This window comes from Leucoraja erinacea, chromosome 16 (assembly GCF_028641065.1).
Source record: "Leucoraja erinacea ecotype New England chromosome 16, Leri_hhj_1, whole genome shotgun sequence".
Lineage (NCBI taxonomy): Eukaryota > Metazoa > Chordata > Chondrichthyes > Rajiformes > Rajidae > Leucoraja > Leucoraja erinaceus.
Window position 1 is genome coordinate 14,928,057 of NC_073392.1, and position 20,102 is coordinate 14,948,158.

The following is a 20,102-nucleotide window of genomic DNA, read 5'->3' on the forward strand; positions in this document are numbered from 1 at the left end:
GTGCTGACAGCACTATTCAACGGTCAATGGAACAGAGACATCCTCAGGGATTATGATGGAAACTATGAGCTTGTACCACAGGTGGCGCAGTGATACAGCAGTGGAGCAGCTGCATTACATGCCAGAGACTCGGGCTCGATCCTGACTATGGGTGCTTGTCTGTACAGAGTTTGTACATTCTCCCTGGGACTGCGTGGGTTTTCTCCGGGTGCTCTGGTTTCCTCCCACATTCCAAAGTTAAGGTTCCTGGGCTAATTGGCTTCTGTAAAATTGTTCCTAGTGGATAGGATAGTGCTAGCGTACAAGGATCGCTGGTCGGCGTGGAATCGGCGAGCCAAAGGGCCTGTTTCCGTGCTGAATCTCTAAACTAAACCAAACCCACTGGATTGGATTTGGCGATAACTATAATTTAGGGTATATTCCCAGACATTAATGTTGAGGACTTCACATAGCAAATAGGCTATGGTCATCTTTGCCAGTGCCTACAATCAATGCTGAGGTCAATGCTGGCTGGTCTGTCCTTGTAGGAGCTGCTCAGTGGTGTCTTTGGCTGCATCCGAGGGTAGTTACAAGCTAATAACTCTAATGTGTAGGAAGGAACTGCAGATGCTAGTTTACACCAAAGATATACTCAAAATGCTGGAGTAACTCAGAGGGACAGGCAGTATCTCTGGATAGAAGGAATAAGTAAAGTTTTGAGTCTCAACCATTCCTCCTATCCGGTGATGCTACCTGTCCCGTTGAGTTTCACCAGCATTTAGTATCTAATAACTGGTGTTAGTCTGAACTCACATATAGGTCAGACTAGGTGACCCTGGCAGATTTTATTTTTGCTAAATAAGGACGTGAAAACTTTGAAATACAATTTGTTAGTTTCATGCTGTAGTTACTGGTGCAGTTGTTAACCTCAGATCTATTTAAATAATAATATAATTGCCCAATCTCCACGCTGGGATTGCAATTCTCATGACATGTTCTCCTTCTCCACCATGTAAACAACTAATGAACTGAAGTTTCCAAAAAATAAAGAAAACCCCACAAATTTAACAATTTCAATGCCCAATAAGCTCCCCTCGCCCATCTTTTACTTTGACCATGGCGTTAACCGCGAGTTTAATGTTTAGCTCCATGAGGTATCAGAGCTTATTCCCGAATGGTTTACTGCCCCAGCAACGATGCTAACCCTCCTTTACCAGCAAGTACTGATCGCTCTACCTTTATCTCAAGGAGAAAGGAAATAAGAAAGAAAATACTAAAAATAAAACTGCAGGAATGCAAAAGCACATTTCGCTATGTCAGTGACGCTCCGTTTGACCTTCACCATATTCATGGAGATACCGAGCTGGATCGGAGGCGAGAGTCACGTCTCAGTAGTCACAAGAATAATAGTGTCGGTAGCCATGTGTGGAAATGAAAAGAAAATAGAAGGGCTGAACGTAATTAGAAGAAGGAGAAGATCTGGATATCTTCCACATTCAAAGTGATAAATCCATTGTCATGCATGTTTTCAGTCTTACGGAAACCATCAAAACTAGCAGAGATCTTTAATTTAATCTTCAAGAAGATTTACTAGTAAGTCCAATTATACCAGAAAGCATATCGTGCATTCCCAGCTGCAGCAGAACAAAGTGTTTATTTCCTCGCCCATATAGATCTTGGGGTTTTTTTAAAACACCTAAAGGGACAAATACATGCACAGATAACCCATTTTAAAGAGGTCACTACTTTGTAAGTTGCATTATATTTATTAGCTTTAATTTGCACAATGGCTGCTTCAAGCCATCAAAATAAATAATTATTAATTGAAGCCGGCAGCAATAAAAGACAGATTCTGACCCTCATTTCTCCTTTCATGCCGAGGGTGACATTTGGCCCAAAAAAAAAATCAACGTTAGGATTTCTGCACTGCAGTGCAAAATAAAAACTGAGGCTAGATGTTTCCCCAAGCGGTACATCCAGTAAAACTAACTAACTGGACATCTTATCAAATGAGTTGCCCCCTTAACTCCTTGGACGCCAGCGGTCCTCACTTGGGAGTTTTAAAACACGGCGGAAAGACTTCAGACATAACTGTCAGTCTGAAGAAGGGTCTCGACCCGAAAGGACATCCATTCCTTCTGTCCAGAGATGCTGCCTGTCCCACTGAATTACTCCAACATTTTGTGTCTATCTTCGATGTAAACCGGCATCCGCGGTTCCTTCATACACACTCACTCACTCAGTATTGTAACAAGGGAGTCTGAAGAAGGGTCTCGACTCAAGACGTCACCCATTCCTTCTCCCCAGAGATGCTGCCCGACCCGCTGAGTTTCCCCAGCTTTTTTTATGTGTCTATCTTGGCTTTAAACCAGCATCTGCAGTTCATTCCTGCACATTGATTGTACCACCGAGGGCTGTAGCGTTTGGTCGGACGCCGTTAACACTCAGGGAGAATAATGCCCGAGGGTATCCCTAACTACGCCGGCTTCCCCAAGCCCCAACTCTCCCTTGTTCTCACGGTAACTTCTCCCCACTCAAAGCGCCTCTTTTGTGTCCTCGACCGGCTTTGCAGATGGGTTTCTGCTTGACTGTGTTCTTTGATAGGCGGCGGGCAAGCACCAATCAAGCGCTAGGAGTCATCCGACTGCTGTATTATATAGTCCCAGGTGCTCGCTGACATAGGCAGTGGAGAGGAGAGAGAGAGAGAGAGAGAGAGAGCCTGCCTTGACTCGCTGTCATCCTCCCAGCTGCAAGACTAACTCGCGTGTCGTTGCAGCCGTGAGGGGGGGGGAGGGAGGGAGAAGAAGGGGGAGGTGGGGGGTGAGGGGTGAGGGTGGGAAGATCGTTTCTACAGGCAGCGATCGTGTCGTTCGTGAATTTGAAGCTTCCAACTGAACGCCGATGGGAGGAAATTGTGCTGAAATCCCGAGAACCGGGAGAGGACTGTGGAACTGCTTGCAATTAACTCAATGAGTCTTTCACAAGCCCCTACCGAGTGCCCCCTCCATTCACCGTGCGAGCAGTTTTCACTCCGTGTGTGACCTGCAGTTGGATGCAACACTTCACCTGACTTGGGTAAGCCTCTGCTATTCTTTCTCTCGTACACCAGTGTTTTGCGTTAGACGTGTAATTCATCTGACAATTATTAATTTGATCACAGTTTTTTAAAAATAAAATATATAATATAGGTGGAATGCTGGTCTGCTAGATGCAGCCATGCTCGCCCTCCACCCCGCCTCCCCTAATCTCTGATTTCCATTTAAATGAGGCTACATTGTGGAATGAGCTTCCCTGCCTTTATTCGCAAGGAGGAATCTAATGAGACAATGGGCCTTTTAAAGGGGAAGTGAAAAGCTCAGTGTGGGCCCTGTGTTGCCACGATCGTGAAGTCCGCTGTCACCTTTCATAGCGCTTTGTGAGTAGACTGGACAGAGACCTTCAGCTTCGCTGCTCTCTGTATGTGTCCCATCCTTGAAAGGCGGCGGCGGCTACGACCCCCCCCCCCCCCCCCCCCCCCCCTCGGACCTTGGGTTCGGCAGCAGACAAGGGAAGCTCTCGGACAAAAGACTGCTAACAAGTTGCGCGTGTGAATCTGGCTGTCAGAGTGTGACAAGGGTCTCAGACCCAGTCAAAGGGCTATTCATGCACAGGGACAGTCTCCCCCCCCCCCACACACACACACCTCCCCCTCCGTTGCCTTGCAAGGCATTCTTGGAGGAGTGAGGAGAGAGGGGGGGGGGTTAACATCCAAACCTTGTTGGTCATTTAAAAGGGGTCTGAGTGACCAAATGGAGTTAGTCTAAAGGTATGCAAACAAGCCTGGCAGCTGCTGCGGTGCTCTGTATATAAGCTATACTAATGTGCCTCTGTATTCACTTTGTGCTTCCTTGCCCTTACTCCCCTTAGCAGCTGTTCCTTCTTCGGGAAAGAATGCAGGGGGGAGGTGGGACAAGGCGCAACTTCTGCACAGCGCTTTACATCTGTGGGATGCATCCTTAGACATTTACTTTCCCCACTCTCCACAAAGTTTTATTCGGCCCCTCTTTCCTGCCCCCGCCCTTTCCCTTTTGGTTTGTAACGGTCCCTACCCCCCCCCCCCCCCCCAAAAAAAAAATCCAGGAAAAAAATATTAAGAGGCATTAGTGAGATGACTAACCGATGTTTCAACTATAAAAGTGATGTTTAGAAAGGAAATGCCTGTGTTTTTTCCCACAGGGTTTGGTGTTTTTTTGAAAGAAAGGACAGAACGCATTAAACAAACAACTTATTCTTTTGATTTCCAGTGCATTTGGATTAAAATACAGCGCGCGTGCAGTAATTTTGGGAACTCCCTATTTTAAACTAAATATTTGTGTTTCCATAGATTGGAAGCGCTTGTGAAGTTATTCCCAGGGTGGGTTTTGATTTGACTCGATGAGTTCCTGAGTCCCTGCACACAGACGTGCTACTAGAAACGCCTCGATAGCAATGACCCTGGTCGTTTTATCAGTAGTGCCGGCAATTATTCCGAATGGCTTCCTAAAGCATTTATTAAAACTAACAGTGGTCAGAAGGCATTTTTGGCCAACATGGGCGTCTAATTATAACACAGAAAGTCATTCCACTTCCCAGTGTGTTCGCATGCTTGAGTTTAACACCCAATGCTAATGGTGTCTAATTAATGTAACCTATTGTGTATTTTGCCATCTGAATATGTAAATTTATGAAAAACTATGCAGAATATCAGCCTTCCGTTTATGGACATGTTTTACAGTGGAAGCAGGTACTACTAGCACGTTCGTGCTCAGAAATTTTCCCTACTTTGAAATGTTTCAATCAATACACTGCTGTAAATTGCGAAGGTATGTTTTAGAAAATTATCTCACATTCATGTTGCAAGATGTGCATTCATTCAATTGTGCACTTAGTCATCACTTGATATTGATTTGTATTTTTGAGCATCAAATCCTAATCAATTACTGATATTTAATGGTTTATCAGTGGCTGAATATGTTTGGTGGTTACAAGGGTTTAATTCAAAGTGAATTGCTTCAAATAATAACTTCAGTGACAATACTGCATGTCAGATACCACCTTCTTCATAAATAATGTTGCAGTGAATGTTTTATGATTGGTTTACTGTTTTTAACATTGTGTTTTTTACCTGATTTTAACTATTTATTCTGTTCCATCAGGGACTGGATTGTTTTTTTTAGTGTTATTATGTGAGAAGTGTTTTAAATTTCATGTGCGAGGCTCCGCTATTCACTGGGAAACGTCTTTTCATTTTGCACTGTACTTGTTGCTTGCAAGATGACAATAAAGGTTGATTGATTGATTGATTGAGTGTGCAACTGCAAGGCCAATGCATTGTCTATAGGGCAGCTGCTGCAAACTCTTCAGTCCCAAACACTTCACACACAAGTAAGTTTTCAAGTTCTCAGCAAAACATTTTGGGGTGATGTCAGTCACTTGGAGACCCACGTGTAGGAAGGCACTGCAGATGCTGGTTTAAATCAAAGATGAACACCAAATGCTGGAGTAGTTCAACGGGGCAGGCAGCATCTCTGGAGAGAAGGTATGGGGGACGTTTCGGGTCAGGACCCTTCTTCAGACCCATGTGCAGTAGATGTGTTTGAGTTTTTGATCTAAGGCCAACACTCTGCTGCGTTGTGGGCTCGAGTCCGACTCCAGAGATTCGGGTACAAAATCTGGATGCTGCACTGCTGCTGTTTGGACAAGACTGAGATCACATTTGCAGTCTCGGATGTATGTAAAAGATCCCAAACCCCTATTTTGAAAAACAGATGAGCCCATCCCTTGTGCCCTTGCCAATGTTTACCCCTCAATCTCATTCAGATTTATTTATTCCTTCAGGGAATGTGTGCAGTACTGGCAAGGCTTGCGTTTATCCTTCATGCCCAAGTGTTCCTTGAATAAAAACTTGTTTTTCAATATCAGTGGACTGTTAAGCATTAATCATCTGGGGAAGGATGGAAAATGTATTTTCCTAGAGGATTATAATGAACCTGAGAGTTTTTTGCATTCATCAGTAATTCAATATGGATTAGCTATCTATATGGATAAAGCAGTTTATTCTAGAGTTTCTTGCTTGAATTTGTATTTCCCCCTGCTCTGTGGTGCATTTAAATGGGCATGTACACTGCTATCATATGGGCACACATGGTAAATTGCCATTTGTCATTGTTTACTGTGTGCAAATTGGCTATTCCAATGTGATTTTACTACAGAAGTAATTCAATATCATGCTACATAGTCTCATGATCCCTTAAAAAAACCTATAAAAAGCAACGTATACCCTTGTTGAAGTCTGATAATAATAATAATGCAACTGATGGTATTGTGCCTCCTTGTTTAATGCGTTGTGTCTACAGCAGAAAGTTTAAAATTAATCATTCATTTATATCTCAAACTTCTGTCCAGGCTTTGCCAGTAAGCACAGATTTTATTTTAGAGTTCTGATACATTTTTGCTGTTGCTACAAAAAAAATAGCTTCTTGCCAGTCAGTTGTAGTAGATGTGGGTGGGGTGGGGGAACGAGTTAGGTGATATTTGAGGATAGACACAAAAAGCTGGAGTAACTCAGCAGGACAGGCAGCATCTCTGGAGAGAAGGAATGGGTGACATTTCGGGTCGAGACCCTTCTTCAGACTGGTTAGGGGTAAGGGAAACGATAGATATAGATGGTGATGTGCAGAGATAAAGAGCAATGAATGAAAGATTTGCAAATAAGTAACGACGAAAAAGGAAACGGGCCATTGTAAGCTGTTTGTAGGGTGAAAATTAGAAGCTAGTTCGGCTTGGGTGGGGGAGGGATAGAGAGAGAGAGAGAGAGAGAGAGAGAGAGAGGGAATCCCGTGGCTACATGAAGGGAATCAATATTCATACCACTGGGCAGTAAGCTGATATTTGAGTTCTTTGTTGGGCTTGTCAGTTTTGGCCTGATATTGGGGCACTCTAATGAGGGACCCAATTCACCGATCTTGACTTGCCATTCTTTAACACAGTCATGGCGCTAAATAAATATTAATGAAGTCATCTGAATTGCTTCTGGCTGCCTTTGCGCATTAGTGCAGAGAAGTTTCAGCAGGAGGTAGCGAGTGCAACTGACCTCTATTTCAGGAACAAGGGATATGCAGCTATTTCTATCTGGAAAAAAAGGCATGCAATTAACACTATCATCAGGCTGCAAGGATGTTGACTTGTTCTAAAGATCTCTGAAGCGCCATTGTGGCTTTCTTTTACTCTATTTTAAAACATTAGTGCCATGTAAATTTTGCAATATTCTCAGCAATTCGCTACAACCAAGCAGAAACCATTTGCACCAATGCATGAAATATTTGTTGTTGGAACCTGCAGATTAAGCGCATTTTCCTTCTGCGCATTAAATGGAATTTAACCTCATCCTGGGGGTCATGTGCTCTGAACAGAAGCTTGAGTGGATTAAATAATCACAAGGCAGGGTTTAAAGGAAGCCATTAAGTTCATCATGGGTTGTCTAAGCTACATGTTTTGTTGCCCACAACCTCCATCCACATCACTATGTACAACAGGCAGTCATATGCGTCAGATCGACACAATGGTCTACTTCAAATAAGAACTTTCAAACATTTGCGCTAAACTTGTCTTTTGCATTTTTTACCTTTCGTCAATTTCCATCAGTTTTATATGAACTTCTTTGAATCCAAAACTTGTGGAAATTAACCTAATTTAAGCCATTTTAAAGTAATCTTTAAAAAAAAATGATGACCATAACGGATGAAAAGAAACTATATTAAAAACAACTTTTTTCTATAGTGCCGTTCGCAGCATATTGAATGGTCAATAAAAGTTACCAACAAAACCACTCAAAATGCACGACCCTCATGTCTGCCCGAGACCTAATCCCAGTGACCCCACAAAACGACTGCCAGGTTGGAAGCGTGGAAACAGACACTTCAGCCCAACTTGCCCGCACTGACCAACGTGCCCCATCTACACTAGTCCCACAAATGAGAATCTTCAGTGGTGGCATAGAATAATTAATGGCCATCCAGGGGGGTGTCATCATTCAATTTGCTGCTTCTGGTTAAAATGATCCAACCAAACCAATACTTTCTACCTTAAAAAGTGGTCAAATCCATAATCTAGAAAGCAATGAAGCTCTTTTTTTAAATGGCACAACAGATCATTATACTGAAAGCTGAATGACAACACCTTTAGTTTAGTTTAGAGATACAGTGTGGAAACGGGCCCTTTGGCCCACCGAGTCTGCACTGACCAGCGATCTTCCTACATTAACACTACCCTACACACACTAGGGACAATTTTACATTTATACCAAGCAAATTAACCTGTACATTTTTGGAGTGTGGGAGGAAACCGAAGGTATCGGAGAAAACCCACGCTGGTCACAGGGAGAATGTACAAACTCCTTACAGACAAGCACCCGTAGTCAGGATTGAACCCGGGTCTCTGGTGCTGCAAGGCAGGAGCTCTACTGCTGCGCCACCGGGCACATTATCTGTCTCTCCACCTTCTGTTCCTCCAAGCACTTTATAAGCATCATTTGTAGCTTTTCCATTTACAGGTGAAATGCTGCAAGAACAGATTTCAGATTTCCATCAATGTGCGATGTACACACTTCAACCATTACAATATCAACCATTTGAGTTTTTAATAATACTGGATCTAATATTGGTCTTATTTGTAAGGATGTCAAATATTAGAGGGAGAAGGCAGGAAAATGCGGTTGAGAGGGAAATATAGAGCAGCCATGATCGAACGGTGGAGTTGACGGCCCGAAAGGCCTAAAGGGGTTGTCCCACTTGGGCAACCAAATTGGCGGAGATTTATAAGTTTAGGAGTTTGAAAAAATTACATGTTTAAGACCTCCTTCGACTATGTTGAAGACTGGCTCTGACTGGCTACGATTAACTTCGGGAAAATTGGTGAGTGAAGACGACCTCCTTCGATCTCTTTTGACTTCCCTTCGACTATGTTGAAGACTATCTATGATGTGCCTTCGACTACCTTCGACTATCCTCGATTACCTACGACTAACATGCCGACCTACTACAACCTATTACGACTTACTACGACTAAACCTACAAGTAAAAAAAGTAGTGATTTTTTTCCATGGCAACCTTTTTTTACTTGCGGGCATTTTTTAACATATTGAAAAAAACGCCACGACCTAGCTGAGGCCTCGAGTATGCGGAGACCACTCTCGAGCATGAAGGAGAGTTATGAAGACCTCCTACGACCACGTGTCGACCATGCTGCGAGTATGAGTCGAGGGCAAACTTGCCAGAACTCGCGGTTTAGGTCACCCAAGTGGGACAGGCCCTTAATTCTGCTCCTTGGTCATGTGGTCTTATTTAATAACATGGCATTGTTCTTAATTTCCATTTTCTGTTCGAAAACTTGATTGCTTTCTCCAAAGCATCAAACATTTGTCTTTCTCTTCACTATTTCAATGGCTTCAATTTTTTTTTGTCATTGAGATCAACTTTTTAATCTGAAATGCTGTTCGAGTTGGATTTATTAACTGACTGATTTAATTAGCTGAAGAGAAGCTGTTGCAGACTCGGCATCAAACATGACCGTAAACAAAGGCTTCACAGTCTGGGTGTCTGGTTGTTCTGGCAGGCGTGTGCACTGTGCAGATGTCTCTTCACTTATTCCTGAGGTGGACAGCGGTGGCATTTATAGAGCTCCATAGTGATGGAATGAAATGCAGACATGATGCTCAAAGGAGTTTAACGTTGGTCTGGACTAATCTGTGTTCAGCTCAGCGACAGTTAGTCGCTGGTAAAACCCTAGTGGAGTATAGGTCTCCTTGTCTTAATAACCTGCCCATATGACAGAATCAATGGGTGGTTAGCACAGACGGCCATGAATAAAGAATCTATTGTTTTGCCACTAATACTTGTGCGTGTAAATTCTTCAGCTCAAAGTTTTAGTAGTACCTTGGGGTCGCAAACAGTCATTTAAATTTGATAATATGCAATCAATCTGAAAGTTATAATTGCTATGATTAATTTTGTTAGTTTTAATGAATTCCATGTTTAAAAAATGTGCTTGAGAAAAATTGGATAGTCACATGTGCCTGCGCCAACTACGCAACTAGCGTTTAATTTAGAGTCATACAGTGTGTAAAAAGGCTCTTCTGCCCAACTTGCCGACGAACATGTCCCACTTGCCTGCATTTGGCCCATATCCTTCTGAACCTGTCCTATCCATGTACCTGTCTAATTGGTTTTAAACATTGCGACTACTTCCTCCGGAAGGGCACCGGTCGAGGGCGAGGATGGCAGTCAAGGGCAGTTTCATTTTCAGTTTCTGTTTAGTTTATTGTCGCGTGTACTGAGGTACAGTGAAACGCTTTCTGTTGTGTGCTAACCAGTCAGCAGAAAGACAATACATGATTACAATTAATCCATTTACATTGTATAGATACATGATAAGGGAATAACATTTAGTGCAAGGTAAGCCCAGCAAAATACGGTCATGGATAGTCTGAGGGTCATCAAATAAATAGATAGTAGGTTGTGGTCGGATGATTCAGTTGCCTGATAACGGCTGCAAAGAAACCGTCCCTGAATGTGGAGGTGTGCGTTTTCACACTTCTATACCCTTTGCCTGATGGGAGAGGGGAGAAGAGGGTATGGCCAGGGTGCGACTCATCCTTGATTATGCTGCTGGCCTTGCCGAGGTAGCGTGAGGCATAATTGGAATTCATAGAAGGAAGGTTGGTTTGTTTTGTTTTTTTTTTTTTTTTATTAGAAGTAGACATATTATAAAGTATAGTTACATATTATAGTAAAAAGACTTTTCATATACATCAGTCATACATTATTAAAATTTTCAATTATCAATTACTTCTGCTTCTAGTGTTTTTATTTTTTATAGAAAGAGAGAGAAAGAGAGGGTAGAAAGTTACAAATAAAAAAAAAACAGAAAAACGGAAGAGGTGGAATGGGTTACCTGTAATACGTCAATGGAGATAGGTTCGTAGAAAGTATAGCTTTTCATCTGATCCTGAGTTCAAGTTTCAGTTGGGTCCTCGTGCTGTGCCAATCTATCCCTTCAGATAGTTAATGAATGGAGCCCAGATTTTATCGAAAAGATCTTCTTTGTCCATTAAGACGAGTCTAATTCTTTCTAAGTATAGGGTCTCCGACATTTCCGCAATCCACATTTTAATTGTGGGGGTTGTAGGGTTGTAAGGTTGGTTTGTGTGATGGCCTGGGCCACGTCTACAATCTGCTGCAATTTCTTATGGTCCTGGATGGAGCTGTTCCCAAACCAAGCTGAGACCAAATGGGCAACGGCAGTCCAGGTCACGGGCGCTGGAGGTTGAGGACAGGTCATCGGAGGGTGCTGGAGTTTTGAACGAGCCACGTGGGTGCTGGACGTCTGGAAGTCAGACGCGCCACCAGGAACAAAGGGGGATCCGGCGTTGGGGGCACCAAGACCATTGGGGACTAAATGGAATACTTTGTAACTATGTCGGTGTCCTATATGTGGCAAATCTTTGCATACCTTGGGTATGTAAAAAAAAGAATCTCATTGTGGAATTTCACATGTGACAATAAGTTATTATTCATTAATACATTCATTCATTCATCCATCCATTCATTCATTCATTACATTCATTCATTCAATCATTCATTCATTCCTTCATTCAATGTTACCCCTCAGACCTTATTAAAATCTTTCCCCCTTCACCTTAAACCTATGCCCTCTGGTTCTTGAATCACCGACTCTGGGCAGGGGACTCTGTGTGTTTATTCCTCTCATCCTTTTATATGGACTTTCTGGTTGAACCCTCGTGTTGGGAAGAGCAATAGATCGGATCACTCTGATCAGAATGGGCGCATCTTCAAAGGGCCTGGTCATACTGCATCTTCAGTATAAGGTGGGGCAGCTAATTAACAACCTGTTTCTGCAATCCCCCCCCCCTGTTTTCTGAATTAAAACTCCTCTTTTTACTTGCTGAACCATGTGGCTTGGCAGCAGATGCCAGGACTATTTATCTCTGGGTACCCCCCTTTCTCTGGGTACCCCCCTTCCTCGAATAAAGGCTGAACAAATCCCAGAGAGAATGACACAATGGAGACTAAAGAACTTTTCGCAGACCAACGAGGACCTGCCTCCTCTGCATCCGTTATGCATGTGCTTGCAATTTGCATTTACCGCAAATGCTTACCTCCTGCACAAGGTGGCACAGCTGAAGAGCAGCTACCTCGCAGCACCAGAGAACCAGGCTCAATCCTGACATCGGGTGCTGATTGTGTGGTTTACATGTTCTCCCTGTGAACCATGTTGGTTTGTAGGTTAATTATCCTCTGTAAATTGCTTCTCATGTGTAGGGGTGTGTATGCAAAAGTGGAATAACATATAACAAGTGTGAAAGGATGATCGATGGTCATTGTGGATTGGTGGGCCTGTTTCCATTCTGCATCTTTACATCAATTGGGTAGTGCATTTATTCGCTGATGGAGTAGAAGCTGTGTTGAAATTAATTTAACATGGCCAGCACTCTGACTGAAAAGGCAGCTCTTTGATTGTTTGTCAGTATCAAGAGACTATTTCCATGCTACATGGCTGACTCTGTACAAGCTGTATACAATGCTTCCAACCATCTTGCCCAGTCGACAAGTCATTAGACAGAACAGTGAAAGATATCTATTTAGTTTAGTTTAGAGATACAGCGTGGAAACAGGCCCTTCGGCCCACTGACCACCCTGTACACTAACACGATGCTACACACTCGGGACAATTTGCAATTACACAAAGCCAAGTAACCTACACACCTGTATGTCTTTGGAGTGTGGGAGGAAACCAGAGGTCCTGGCGAAGGCCAACGTAGGTCATGGGGAGAACGTACAAACTGTACACACCGCACCCGCGGTCAGGATCGAACCCGGGTCTTCGGTGCTGCTTGTGCTTGATGTCCTTTGTAAATGTCTGTTGGCACATTGTGCGCAATTGTATTAGAATGAGCTGGTGAAAGATTTGCCCCTTTCATATAGCAAGATCCCACAGAATCTGGCAATTCCTCTTTGGGACGATCTGGTGGTTGAGAGAATGATAGGTCGGTGTTTCCTGATCTACTTTAATAATGAGATGGAGCTTTTGAAGGCTACCTGATCTGACAGTAAAGACAATTCTACTGCAGATAAATACAGTCCACAACTCCCATCCTGATAGAAGTTGGGGCGGGGGACACACGTGGACGGAACAAACCACTGATCTTTGCCTCCGTTGCCTATTTCCTTCGCTCAATAGATGCTGCTGCACCCGCTGAGTTTCTCCAGCACTTTTGTCTGCACTGATCTTTAAAACATCCCTTTGCTAAATATGTTCCCGTCCTGTAACCTGGTCTGAATCTGCCACACTTTGACTCTAATTACTGTGCCAGCTTATGCCAGGCTGAGCTCAGGTGTCCCTGGTAACAAACTCCATGTAAACAGAAACTGGATTATCTATTCTGGCTGTCTCTGCTGATTATCAGCCATCCCCAAGAGTTTGCTTTAGAAGAACCGTGCTGACATAATGCCCAAAGGTACCACTGCAGCTGCATAAACAGTGTTCTAGATTTGTGTCGGGTCCACTGAGACTTGAGTAAATAAATTAAGCCCCTGATATTCAGGCACCTCTGTAGACCTGGCGACATTTATGCCCTAGAAAAAGGGACCTTACCGTGTTGTATTAAGAAGGGTTAACATTTAAAGCATTCTCTTTTTACTTGATGCCCATAACCAATGGAAGTTGAAGACTTGTGTTTGCATCTGCTTTCAGCTTGGTTTGAGCTCCTGATTTTACTCCTGCACACCAGTGGGTACCAAGCATCTTCTAATGCACTTTGCGTATTTATTAATATTTTATACATATTCGGGGTGGCACAGGGGCGCAACAGTAGAGGCGCTGTCTCACAGTGCCAGGGATCCCAGCTCGATGCTGACAACAGTTGCTGTCTATGTGTGGAGTTTGCACGTTCTCCCTGCGAACATGTGGGTTCACGCCCAGTGCTTGGGTTTCCAAAGACATGCTGGTTTGTAGGTAAATTGGCTTCTGTAAATGGTCCCTAATGTGTAGGGAGTGGATGCGAAAGTGGGATAACATAGAACGAGTGTGAACAGGTGATCAATGGACTCGGTGGGCCGAAGGTTGGTTTCCATGCTGTATCTCAACTCTAAACTGGAAGTCTAGAGTCATTCAAGGCCATACTCCGGATGGAATCACTGTTGCAGATGTTAATCCACCACTTCTCATTAGTCAGTTTCGAATATAGGTGATTAATTTCTACAAACAATAAACCATCTTTCTCACAATGCGTGCATGGACTTGAACCAACAGTAACCAAGCTGATTTCTCAGTGGCGTCCACTATTATTTGTGGACTTGCAGCCAGCCATTTTCCTGCATGGTTTAATCTTGCCGCAATGCCGATTACAGCTATTCATTCTGTTCTTGGACCAATTACTGGTGAATAAAATAAAGTTAAGAGGAGATTTTCATACATCGGATCTGCAGAGATTTGGGTTGCAGAGCATCAGGATTGGGCATCAGGACTAAAATGTTTCCTTGTCACTGACGAGTGCATGCCAGATCCATGAAAAAGGGACCAGTCCTGCTTGTAAGGAAAAAAATGATGGCTCAATCAAATGCTGTAAATTTTATCTGTGACAATTATGCTAACCGGTGTTCACATCCAAAATAAAATGCTTCACTGAGCAAATGAGCTTCTGCCAGAGACTGTTTATTGTCCAAGTGTCATAGTCAACATGAACAAACAAAAAACACAATTTATCTTTATCCTGTTTGGAGTAGAGGGCATGCAAAACAAAATACCATGTAGCCGGCTGCAATAGGTGCAACTGCCGCTTTTGCCTCTATAAATGTATGGTTCTTGATGGGGATGATTGAGGGTGGTTAAATTCAATGATAACTATAAGCAATTGCATGTCTCCAGCAAACTTGATCCACGTCATTAAGATGGATGTTGGATCTTAATTTTCTGGATAAGGGTCCTTGTATTTTGGTGCTATGCCCTAATTAAGCTGTGGATTTCTGATCAACAATTCCTCCTTGGGGCAAAGATTTACTCTAGTTTAATTGGGTATTCCTTCCCTTCTTCGTTCCTGGGGCACGTGTTAATGAACCAGGCAGTGACACAACAGTCAGTATGCTCTCGACTGTATATCTGTGGAGGTTCAACAGAGTATTTGGCAACATACTGAATCTCCTCCGTCTTCTGAGAAATGTTACGTTTTTGTTGTAATTGCAGAGGGAGTTAGATGTGGGCCTTGTGGCTAAAGGGATCAGGGGGTATGGAGAGAAAGCAGGTACAGGATACTGAGTTGGATGATCAGCCATGATCATATTGAATGGCGGTGCAGGCTCGAAGCAGTACTCCTGCACCTATTTTCTATGTTTCTATGTTTCTATCACTGTGTTGGGTCCAAGACAGATCTTCAGAGATACTTCTGGAACTAGAATCTATTGATCTCTCCACCACCATCCCATTGATGAAGACTGGTGCATTTCCCTTCCTGATGTCAGCGATGAGCTCCTTGATCTTGCTGTCATTGAGTTCAAGATTGAAAATCTGGTGCCAGTACAACAATCTCCCCTCTGTGCTCTGATCCATCTCTGATGTACTCTGATCCATCATTACCCATTATTCATCGAAAAATGTTGGTATCATTGGCAAATTTAAAGACGATATCGGACTGTGTTTGCCTACACAGTCATGAGTATAGGAAGAGTAGAGCAGGGGACTGAGCGCACAGCCTTGAGATATTTGTATGTCAACGGTCACCAAGGTAGAATTGGTGTTGACAATTTGGGCTGATTGAGGTCTGTCACTGAGATTGAGGATCCAATCTTTGCGTAGAAACGAGCAAAGACCAGTTCCATGACCAGCCTAAGATGAGAGGGGATGAACTTCTTCTTTCGTGTGGCGTGCACAGCCTAAAGTTGTTGGACAACCTTTTCTGTTTGATCTTCCATTTGCGCATGTCGAGTTGATTTCATTAGTCGAAACAGGGCGGACCACGTGAAGGTTACAATCTTCCACCCCAAGAGGGGATGATAGTGTTGATCATCAAGCTGCAGTTGATGAACAACAGCCTGACATATACATTTGTGTGCAAGTTTGGACCAGTACAGAGAGCTAAGGAAATTGCATCCCCTGTTGATCTATTGTCAAAAATTGTAGTGGGCCCAAGACCTTACTAAGGCAGGAGTTCATATGCATCATAACCAACAACTCAAAGTACCTTATCACAATGGACATTAATGTCAGTAGTCATTAAGTATGTCACGTTGCTTTTCTTGGGCACCAGCATTATGAATGTCCTTTAAAAAACACATGGGAAACTAGGATGTAAGTAGTGAGGGGACTTAAAAGGGACAGGCTGCAGAGTAATTGAACATTACAGCGTGGAGTGATGGCAAAGGAGATACACTTTATTCATTAAAGTGCACACAGTCGGTCGTATAATTTGCCAGTCCAGGGCAATGAATGCTTTGCAGTTATTCTCAGCAGAAGCAAAATTATTCTACAGCTGCTGATTATTTTAGAATGTTTTGTATTTCTCCTCCACCTCCCTTGCTTGTTATACTTCTGAATCAAACTACATTATTGGGATAGTGTAAATACAATATTCATGGCTGTCACCTTCAATTACTTGTCCGACCATGCAGCAGGGGAAGAGTAGGAATGAAGCATCTTTTAATCCATTCAGCTTGCTGCAGTGATGCAGGTACAAATTGAAGGGAGGAAAGGTACTTGTGTTACAGCAGTACTTTTGACTTTTGCTAATGATGTTGGAAAATAATTATCTAGGTCAGCATAGAAATCTTGACAAGGTGCTGAATATGAGTATAGGACTGCAATTTTGTATCCTGAATGAATGAATGCATTTTGCATTCTATCTCCAGCCCATACCTACTTGCTATTCATGGAGCACTTTAAAAAAATGGTTGATAATCAACAGTAAAATGATTTTGTCCGTTCAGAGTACAATTGTGGTTCATCTCAAATGAAACATCCTTCACAGGATATATTGAAAAGCAGCGTTTCCACCAAGATTGTTGCTTCACCTTTATTTGTTCACTTGTGTTTTTTGGGTGGGTAATAGATGGTGGGTGGCAGGGGGGGGGGGGGGGGGGGGGGGGGGGGGGGGGGGGGGGAGTACTTAATTCAAAAGTAAAATGTCTACATGGTACATTTTTTGTTTTTTAGTGAGGATCTATTGAATATAACGGAGATCTACATTAGAAAAAATAAATTCTTGTGTGCATTGATTGTTTTAAAAAAATGTGACAAGTGCATTTTTAAAATGGTGGTAGCCAACTATTTAGACCCTCCTTCCCATTGTGACCTTTCTGTACTGTGCCTTGGTAGCCTCAGTGAGGCCACATGTAAACACGAGGAACAGCACCTTCTATTCTGATTGGGTAGTTTTCCCAAAGATATGAAAAAAATAATTCTGCAATTTCAGGTAACATTTCCCCCCCCCCCCCCCCCCCCCCCCCCCCGCCCTTTCCTGTGCTCCCGTCCCCTTTACTCCCCCCGCATTCCTGTTCCCTTCCACCTATATCCCTCCTCCTGGCTTTGTACTTCACTCTTCTTCTCTCCCTATCTGATATCTTTTCATGCCTTGCCTTTGTCCAATGTATGTTAATCAAACCCTTTCATCTGTATCCAGATTCAGATTCAGATTCCAACTTTATTGTCATTGTGCAGTGTATAAGTACAGAGATAATGAAATGCAGTTAACATCTCACCCAGAAGTGCGAAAACAAAATAATGGAACAGTAATATATATATATATGTATATACAGTAGCAGTAGACCCTTCTTCAGACCCGACCTGAAACTTCACCCATTCATTCTCTCCAGAGATGCTGCCTGTCCCGCTGAGTTACTCCAGCTTTTTGTGCCTATCTTTGGTTTAAACCAGCATCTGCAGTTCCTTCCTACACATACTATGATTTATGAAAATTTGGACCATGGCAACCAATGCACTGGTATCCAGTGCATCTCCTTCAAATACTTTGAGATGCAGCACTATACCAGTTTTCAATTCCATTAATACATCCAATCTACATATTTGTAGAGTACAGGGGAATACATATTCTTGATGAATTGTAGCCACTGCCTCCATTGAAACTATTTGCTTTGCCAACCCATAAGGAATAGGTTAGCTTGCAACCCATTGTCCCATCTGTTTAAATCCAAAGCAGACGGGATTGAGGTTGTACTGTTTAAGCTGAATCTGACTTCACCATCCATTTGAAATCTAGACTGAATTATGCAGCGAGAAAACAACAAATCATTTGTTTAATGGACATTCAAAATAATCAATTTGTGATGATTAAGTTAAGACAAGTTTTATGCATTACTTTCTACTAGTATGGGTTTTCGTGACTCTACAAATGTACATTATTTTATTATGTATTGATGGCTCTTTTTGGTTAACAAACTTCATGACATTGAATAATAAAACTAGATGCCACTTAATGGGGTAGATCTTGCACTACCCCAAATCATGCCATTCATTTTGGTGTGGTCCTGACACCAGCTCTACTGGACGATCCAGCCACCTGCAAGTCAACACAAGGCTGAAGCTCGTCTTGGCCCAAGCATCCACTTGCAGTTGTATAATGGGTTCGACAACTTCAGTGTCTACTGCCTCCCCACTCACACTGGGCTCAGCAGATGTCAATGCTTTCACTGAAACTGAAAGCTCGTGAATGTCAAAACATCGTAAAGTACACAAACAACTTTAAAACATTTTCATACGCAATGGGAAGGAAGTTAATACATTTAAACTACAGGTGCACAACCTTTTATCCGAAAGCCTTGGGACCAGACACTTTTCGTAATTCAGGATTTTTCGGCTTTCGGAATGGAAGATTTTTAGCGTAGATTTTAACGGCTGGCTCAGTGGCAGAGTGCTCGGCTCGTATCCGCAAGGTCGCGAGTTTGCGCCTCGATCCCGGCAGTTACTCGATCGCGAGTTTGAGTCTTCAAAGTAGTTTTTTCTTGCAGAATCGGAGAGAAAAGGGAGGGTTAGGCTGGGATCATTCTCTGCGAGATAATCTTAGTGCGGGAGACAAGTGTAGGAGAGGTGTACTGACTGTGTGGGTAGAACTTTGGAAGTGATTGTCCACCATTCTCAAAAGCCGCTGTGTCTCCCTGTCCCTCCAACTCCAGAGGAATCCGCTGCCCGATGGACCGCTACGGCGACGAGTGGCAGTTCGCCCACAGCCCGGGCTGCGCCCCCTCATCCGCAACCCGGGTTCCTCTGGAGTTGGAGCGGGGCTGGGCTAGAGTTGTTGCTGGCTGTGAGTCTCTGGGATCTCCGTGCTTGCAGTGGGCCTGGGGGTCGGTGTCCCGATGAGGGGGCGCAGCTCGGGCTGTGGGCGAACTGCCACTTGTCGCTGTAGCGGCCCATCGGGGAGTGGCTTCTGGTGGTCCTGACGTCTCTCAGCTCCTGTCCAGGGGGACGGCCGGAGACGTCAGGACCAACAGGAACCCGCTCCCCGATGCGCCGGTACAGCGACAAGTGGCAGTTCGCCCACAGCCCGAGCTGCGCCCCCTCATCCGCAACTCGGGTTCCTCTGGAGTTGGAGCGGGGCTGGGCTAGAGTTGCTGCTGGCTGTGAGTCTATGGGATCTCCGTGCTTGCAGTCAGTGTCCCGTTGGTCCTGACGTCTCCGGTCACCCCTCTGGACTGGAGCTGAGACTGGGAACTGTACCGCCCTTGCCCCCTCCCTCTGCAACTGCAAACAACCCCACAGTTCCCAGTCTCAGCTCCTGTACAGGGGGGTGGCCGGAAACATCACAGCCCGAGCTGTGCCACCTCATCCGCAACCTCAAGACCAAGACGCACCTTGCACACCATCAGCTTCGGTCCCTACGGGGAGCGTGTTCCTCTGGAATTGGAACGTGGCTGGGCTGCTGCTGGCTGTGGGTCTCTGGGATCTCCGTGCTTGCAGTGGGCCTGGGGGCCGGTGTCCCGTTGGTCCTGACGTCTCTGGTGACTGGCACTAGCTCCGACGTGAAGACAGTGCAAAATCCCCGCGCCGGTGCAATGGGCGGGGAGCTGGAGAGGGGAGGGAAG

General features: G+C 44.0%; 1 protein-coding gene across 1 annotated transcript in view; it reads left to right on the forward strand.

Moving 5' to 3' along the window:
* Positions 1-2,958: 2,958 nt before the first annotated feature.
* lrrn1 (leucine rich repeat neuronal 1) overlaps positions 2,959-20,102 on the forward strand; it is a 41,029-nt gene continuing 23,885 nt past the window's right edge. The window contains exon 1 of the mRNA XM_055647718.1: positions 2,959-3,054. The gene's annotated coding sequence lies outside the window, so the exon portion shown is untranslated. The remainder of the gene's footprint in view (positions 3,055-20,102) is intronic.